The following is an 8,603-nucleotide window of genomic DNA, read 5'->3' on the forward strand; positions in this document are numbered from 1 at the left end:
ATATGTTTTTGATACGGTTTGCCAATATTTTGTTAAGGATCTTTGCATCTATATTCATCAAGGATATTGGTCTAAAATGTTCTTTCCTTGATGTGTCTTTGCCTCGTTTGGGTATGAGGGTGATATTAGCTTCATAGAATGAGTTTGGTAGGGTACCCTCCTTTTCTATTTCCTGGAATACTTTGAGAATATTGGAATGAGTTCTTCTTTGAAGATCTTGTAGAACTCGACTGAGAATCTGTCTGGTCCTGGGCTTTTCTTGGATGGTAGATTTTTAATGGCTTCTTCTATTTCATTGCTTGATATTGATCTGTGTTTGTCCTCCTGGTTCAGTTTGGGAGGAGCATATGTCTCTAGAAATTTGTCAATGTCTTCAGTAGTTTCTATTTTGTTGGAATACAGATTTTCAAAGTAGCTTCTCATTATGTTCTGTATCTCAGTGGTGTCTGTTGTGATATTTCCTTTTGCGTCACAAATTTTAGTAATTTGAGTTTTCTCTCTCCTCTTTGTTAGTGTGGCTAAGGGTTTGTGTATTTTGTTTACTTTCTCAAAGAACCAAATTTTTGTTTTGTCAATTTTTTGAATTGTTTCTTTTTTTCAATTTCATTGATTTCAGCTCTGATTTTAATTATTTCCTGTCTTCTACTGCTTTTGCTGTTATTCTGCTCTTCTTTTTCTAGGACTTTGAGCTGTAATGTTAGGTCATTTAGTTGTTGACTTTTCATTCTTTTCTGGAATGCACTCCATGCAATGAATTTTCCTCTTAGTACTGCTTTCATAGTGTCCCAGAGATTTTGATAAGTTGTATTGTCATTCTCTTGACCTCTAAGAATTTTTTACTCCTCCCTGATGTTTTTTGTTATCCATGTTTCATTCAATAGCACATTATTTAGTCTCCAGGTGTTGGAGTAATTTCTGTTTTTTATTTTGTCAATGATTTCTCTTCTCAGTTCATTATGATCTGATAGAACACAAGGCAGTATCTCTATTTTTTGCATTTCCTAAGGGCTGCTTTGTGGTATAACATATGGTCTATTTTGGAGAAGATTCCATGTGCTGCTGAGAAGAAAGTGAATCCGCTTGTTGATGGATGGAATATTCTATATATGTCTATTAAGTCTAGGTTACTGATTGTGTTATTGAGTTCTATTTTTCTTTTGTTGGTTTTTGTTTGGAAGATCTATCTAGTGATGACAGCAGTGCATTAAAGTCACCCAGAATTATTGTGTTGTGGTCTATGTGATTCCTAAAATTGAGAAGGATTTGTTTGATGTACAGGGATGCACCATTGTTTGGGGCATAAATATTTACTATCATTATGTCTTCCTGATTTATGGTTCCCTTAAGCAGTATGAAATGTCCTTCTTTATCCCTTCTGACTTACTTTGACTTGAAGTCCACTTTATCTGATAGAAGGATGGAAACCCCGCTTTTTTACTGAGTCTGTGTGTGTGGTAGGTTTTTTCCCATCCTTTCACCTTTAGTCTGAGGATGTGTTTTTCTATGAGATGAGTGTCTTGCAGGCAGCATATTGTTGGGTCTTTCTTTTTAATCTATTCTGCCAGTCTGTGTCTTTTGATTGATTAGTTTAGGCCATTAATGTTCAGGGTTATTATTGAGATATGATTTGTATTCCCAGTCATTTGGCTTATTTTTGGTTTTTAAGTTGGCTTGGTTTCTCCTTTGAGTAGTTTTTCTCTAAGGTAGTTCCTCCCTTTGCTGACCTACATTGTTGTTTTTCATTTCCTCCTCATGGAATATTTTGCTGAGAACATTCTGTAGTGCAGGCTTTCTATTTGTAAATTCTTTTAACTTTTGTTTATCATGGAAGGATTTTATTTCATCTTCAAGTCTGAAGTTTAGCTTTTCTGGGTATAGGATTCTTGGTTGGCAACCATGTTCTTTCAGAGCTTGAAATATGTAGTTCCAGGTTCTTTTAGCTTTTAGAATTTGGGTTGAGAAGTCTGCTGCTATCTGTATTGGTCTCCCCCTATATGTAATCTGATGCTTTTCTCTCACGTCCTTCAAAATCCTATCTTTATTTTGAATGTTAGGCATTTTCATTATACTGTGCCTTGGTGTGGATCTGTTGTGATTTTGTGCATTTGGTGTTCTGTAAACCTCTTGTATTTGATTTTCCATTTCATTCTTCCGGTATGAGAAATTTTCTGATATTATTTCATTGAATAGGTTGTTCATTCCTTTGGTTTGTATCTCTGTGCCTTCCTCAATCCCATTAATTCTTAAATTTGGTTTTCTCATGATGTCCCATAGTTCTTGGAGATTCTGTTCATGATTTCTTACCATCTTCTCTGTTTGGGAAGCTTTATTTTCAACATTAAATATTTTGTCTTCATTGTCTGAAGTTCTGTCTTCCAAGTGGTCTAGTCTTTGGTGATGATTTCCATTGAGGTTTTTTTTTGTTTTGTTTTTTGTTTTGTTTTGTTTTGTTTTGTTTTTTGGCTTATTCTTTCCTTAATTTCAAGGATTTCTGGGTTTTTTTTTTTTTTTTTTTTTTTTTTTTTCTGAAATTCTCTATCTCTTTGTTGAAATGATCTTTTGCTTCCTGCAGTTGCTCTTTCAGCTTATTGGTATGATCATTCATTGCTTGCATTTGTTCTCTTATCTCATCCTTTGCTTTGTGAGTCATCTTAATCATGTATAATCTGAAGTCCTTTTCTGACATTTCTTCTAACAGACTGTCATTGGATTCTATTAATATAGAATCTAGATTTATTTGGATCATTTTCTTCCCTTATTTTTTCATGTTGTTCATGTATCTTCCCCTCTAGCAGTGCAGATCTGGGGTATTGCAGATTTCCTCCTATAGGTTTATAGTGGCCCTGTAGGTTTCCAAAACCTTTCTTTAAGGGAAGATCAATATTAGCAGTGCCCAGTTCAGACACTATGCAATCCTAGACAAATAGCCACTATGAGGACAATAACAATATTGTCATAATAAACAGAATGAGTTCAAATATTACCTTCGGTAAAACAAATAGATTTGCAATAATGTCTGCAGTTTCAAATGGAGGTCAAAGAGGATGCAGAGGAGTGTAGAATGTAACTGTTAATGGGATAAGGAAAGAATATACAGAAGTTCTAGATAATAGAAAGGGTGAGAGTGTAATCAAAAGAAATTGGACGTTAGTATGAAAAGAGGGAGAAAGAGACTGAGGGAACAGGTAAACAAAAGGAAAAGAGAGCAAGAAAAGTAAAGAAATAAAATCTTAAAAATTTTCAATAAGGAGAAAAAAGAAAATCTACAGTATAACAGTCATATAGTAATGAAACCTCCCAGAGTTCAGTAGCCTGATGCATGAGAGGTACCTGACAATGAGCTTCAAGGCTCCAGCAGGCATCTCAGAATGGGATTTGCCCCACCTAAAGATCGGAGCTAAGACTTCCATAATTATCCAAGATGGCCACTCTGGCTTCGAAATGTGTTGGCAAATGGGGAGCTGCCGCTCAGGATATGGACATGGTCAGCTGGATATCCTGGAGGCGGGGTGCGGTTGGTCAAGCAGGGGTCCTGGAGGTTGGGTGTGTTTGGTTTGGTTGCGGGGTCCTGGAGGCCATGTGCAATCAGTTGGTCTGGGGTCTCGGTGATAGGGTGCAGTCAGTTGGTCTGGGAGTCCTGGTGGCAGGGAGCAGCCAGTCAATGTGAGGGCCCCAGAGGCAGGGAGTGATGGGTCGGTCTGAGGGATCCTGGAGACAGGGCTCAGTCAGTCTTGCCAGGGTCCTATGGGGCCTTGCTGTTGTTTCAAAATGGCGACAGCCACGTGTAATCAAACCTGCATTTACTGTGACAGAGAATTTCCAGGCAACAGCAGGCAGCTGGTGCTTCACTGGTGGTAGGCAATCAGTTTGCTGACTGTTGTCCTATGATTAGGAGGTGAACCTCATGCGTTGGGTGATGGATAGATGCAAGGCAGGCCTCACTTTTGTTTTTTGACACGACTTGGTTTCTCCTTTATTTGGCTATTCCTTTAGGGTAGTTCCTCCCTTTCCTGATTTGCTTCTTTGTTTTTCATCTTTCCTCATGGAGTATTTTGCTGAGAATGTTCTGTAGTGCTGGCTTTCTTTTTGTAAATCTTTTAGCTTTTGTTTATCATGGAAGGATTTTATTTTGTCATTAAATCTGAAGGTAAGTTTTGCTGTTTATAAGATTCTTGGTTGGCATCCATTTTCTATCAGAGCTTGAAAAATGTCCCAGCCCCTTCTAGCTTTTAGGGTCTGGGTTGAAAAATTTGCTGATATCTGTATATCCCCCTGAATGTAATTTGATTTTTTTTTCTCACAGTCTTTAAAATTCTGTCTTTATTTTGTATGTTAGGTATTTTCATTATAATGTGTCTTGGTGTGGGTCTGTCGTAATTTTGTGTATTTGGAGTCCTACAAGCCTCTTGTACTTGATTTTCCACTTCTTCAGATTTGGGAAATTTTCTGATATTATTTCATTGACTAGATTGTTCATTCCTTTGGTTTGTTTCTCTAAGCCTTCCTGAATCCCAATAATTCTTAAATTTGGTCTTTTCATGGTATCCCATAATTCTTGTAGATTCTGTTCATGGTTTCTTACCATCTTCTTTGTTTGGTCAACTTTGTTTTCAGGATTAAATATTTTGTCTTCAACATCTAAGGTTCTGTCTTCCAGGTGTTCTATCCTATTAGTTATGCTTTCTATGGAGTTTTTAATTTGGTTTATTGTTTCCTTCATTTCAAGAATTTCTGTTTTTTTTTTTTCATTATCTGTAATTCTATATTGAAAAGATCTTTTGCTTCCCACATTTGCTCTTTTAACTGTTGATTGGTGCGATCATTCAAAGCCTGCATTTGCTCTTTCATCTCCTCCTTTGCTTTTCTAATAATTTTAATTATGTACATTCTGAACTCCCTTTCTGACATTTCTTCTGCCATGCTGTCATTGGGTTTTATTGATGTAGCATCTAGGTTTGTTTGGCATGTTTTCTTCCCTTGTTTTCTCATATTGGTCAGGTATCTACCCCTCTAGTAATGAAACTCTGAGATATTGCAGATTTCCTCTATTGACTTATAGTGTCCCTGTTGATTTCTAAAAACTCACCTCAGCCTTCAGTAGCCTAAAGTCTTGGAGGAACTTGATAATACAGTGCTCCACAAGGAAGCTGACTGTAGGGGTGGTGGCCTTCAGGTGGGGAATATTCCCTGCTAATGGGCAGAGGCACCTCCACTTGTTGACAGATGGTCAGTCAAAAGGGGTACTAGACTGTAGACTGGGGCATGGCTGGTCTGGGCCTGTATCTCTGGTTCTACCTCTGGTGGGAATGCCTCACCTGGCTGGGAAGACCCACCTGGTGGGAGTCTCGCTGGGTAGCTCTCCTCCAAGACGTTCCCTTCAGTCCAGAACTACTGCCTGAGCTGGGTAGCCCTCTTCTTCAATGTTCCCAGGGGTCTGGAACTATTGCCTGGGCTGGGGAGCCTGGTCCTGTGAGGGAGTCTCTCTGAGCAGCCCTCTTCTACAATGCTCCCGGTTGTCCAGGTTCACCACTCCTGCGGGGGAGTCTTGCTGGGCAACTCTACTCCACAAAGTTCCCTGTGTTCTGGGACTATCCCCATCTGGGGAGACTTTCCCAGTGGGAGAGACTCACCTAGTGGCTCTGAGTTGGTCCTGAGTCTCTCAATACCTCCTCTTCTTGAATCCTGAGTCCTGGAGCAACATGAAATGCAGTCATCCTCTAGTCTGCCATCTTTAAACTCATAACATGAAATTTAAGGTCAATGACAAAATAAAAAATAGAAGCTACTCTTACAGCTGGAGACTAAATAATATGATGAATGATGAATGGATAGTGGAAGAAATCAAGAATGAAATAAAATTACTTAAAGGTAAATGAAAATATCAATACAAAAATCAAAGTCTCTGAGACACTATTAAGACAGTGCTAAGCGGAAAGTTCATTGCACTGAGCTCATTTGTTAAAGGAATAAAAAGTCAATGAATAAATGACCTAACATTACATATCAAAGTCCTAGGAAAGGAGACAATCAACACCAAAAGAAGAAGGAAACAGGAAATACTTAAAACCAGGGCCGAAATCAATGAATTGAAATGAAAGAAATAATTCAAAACATTGACAATAGTTGCTTCTTTGAAAAAATAAATAAAATTGATAAACTCTTAGCTACACTAATGAAGAGAGACAGAAAACTCAAATTACTAAAATATGTGATGGAAAAGGAAATATGACAGACACTATTGAAATATTGAAGATAATTAGAAGATATTTTGAAAATTTATACTCTAATGAAATAGAAAATCTTAAAGACATTGACAAATTTCTAGAGACTTGAACTACCCAAAATGAATCAAGAGGACATACGCAATTTAAACAGATCAGAAAGAGAAGTACAGATATTTAGAAAGGCAAACCCATCAAAATAACTTCTCTACAGAAACTACAATCCAAGACAAAGTAGAATGAGACCTAAAATAGAATAGACCTAAAATAAAGCACTGCCAACATATATTACTGTATAAACCAGTTATCCTTTGTAAGCAAAGTAGAAAAAAATTTTCAAGATAAATATGAACAAAATGATAAAGGATCACTGAATCACTCCTGGAAAATATATTTAAGTTCTACACAGAGAATAGAGCATAATATATTACATTTAAAAATGATTGAAACATTAGAGATAAAAGAAAACAAAAATGAAAATATCACATGTATCTTTAAAATCACACTAAAAGTAAATGATCTCAAATTTCCAATTAAAAGACTATCCTAGAAGATTGGATAACAAACAAGACATAGTTTTATATTCTCTCCAAGAAACACACTTCAAAGCAGATTCTTTCACAGACTGAAAATAAAACAATTGCAAAATGTATTTTATGCAAAATGGAATCTGAAAATAAGCAGTAAAATCCATATTTATTATATAAGACAAAGAAGCTATTAAGCCAAAATTTGTCAGAAGACACAAAAGTCATTACACATTGACAAAAAGAAAAATACAAAAAGAAGACTGAATTTTGTAAATATGTATGCTCCAAAGTTGATGCACCTGATTTTGTAATATAAACATTATTTAAGGTAAAAGGAACTTCTTTATTCCAGCATAGTAATAGCACAGGTCCTCAATGTACCACTCACCAACACATAGTTCATCTGGTAACAAAATTTTAAAAAGTTAAACCACATTAAATATTAACATAAGTCAAAACTGTAATCTACAAAATATTCTATCCAATAAAAATTGAAGTAATTAATAATTGGATACCTTATTAATATGTACCTACTCCTGAAATATTTTTGAAACTTTATCCTACTTTAAACCATACAGCAAGTTTATCAAATGCAAAAATAACAGGTAATTTCTTGACTCTTTCATACTATAATGGAATGAAACTAAAAATCAATAAAAAAACAGAAATTATAAAATCACTTGGAGATTGAGCAATTCACTTTTGTACAATGAGTTTTTCACTGAAGAAAACAAGGAAGAAATTTTAAAATTTTGGAATGAAACATATATGAAAGAACATTACACTATGATCCATGGGATACAGTAAAGGAATTTCCAAGAGGTAATTTTATAGTTGAAGGTGCTTACATTAAAAACACAGTTTTTAATCAACTGGTTCATGGTACATCTTGACCTTAAAAAAATAAGAATGAATAAATCCTAAAACTAGGAAAGAGGAAAAAAGTTAATAAAGACTAGAATTGAAATTAATGAAATCGAAAAAATTTAAAAACAGAAAAGACCAGTGAAACAGCATGTTAAAATCAGTGTGCAGTGGGTGGAAAGCAAAATGGTAGACTACAGTAAAGCAGCATTTTTCTTAGCTTGGCTACCCAGAACTTAAACAGTGGGAATACTACATCTCTCTGAGGCTTAGAGTAAAAATTTTGTGAGACTGAAGGGGTAGTTTGCCCTAGTCAAACTAGAGACTGACTCATTAATTGGATCTAAAACAATGACGACAAAACAAACCTCTCCCCTGCAGTTTATCAATCTTCTGGAGAGAGTTAATCCAAGAGAAATCTTGAGACTACAGCATGGCAGAGCCTGCAAAAACTGGAAATCCAGACCTATGTGTTTGTAGCTAGATCTGTGTGGGCTTATCTGAGCCTAGTAAACCTGTGGAAAGTCAGAAATTGGGAATATTTTGCCCAGGGTTGTAGGAATTTCAAGTCAGTCAATGTACAGAAGAGTGAAAGTCCTTGAGTTGAGAAAACACTTCAGGACAAAACAGGTGCCCTATTTGAATGGCTTAGAGATACTCTGCAAGTCCTCTGTCTTTGAGGTCTGGAGACAATATCATATTATGAAAAACACTTGGTACTAGGGAACTCTGGGAAGCAAGCAAATTATGTGATCATGTTAGGTTGGAATTTGGGTGACTGCAGGGGGCAGAGCGGAGCAACTGAGACAAAGGGCAGCACGCCAAAAGGTGACTGATCAAGTGGCCTGGAAAATTCCACTGACCCTTAACATCCACCTGTTACTCAGCAGGACCCCCTCCCATTCCGGCCTATAAAATCCTGGGCAACCAGGGTCATGCATGATTTTCTCTGGGTCCCTACGTGATCTGTACCCGGGGATCTGGGAAT

Source organism: Sciurus carolinensis, assembly GCF_902686445.1.
Source record: "Sciurus carolinensis chromosome Y unlocalized genomic scaffold, mSciCar1.2 scaffold_347_arrow_ctg1, whole genome shotgun sequence".
Taxonomy (NCBI): Eukaryota; Metazoa; Chordata; class Mammalia; order Rodentia; family Sciuridae; genus Sciurus; species Sciurus carolinensis.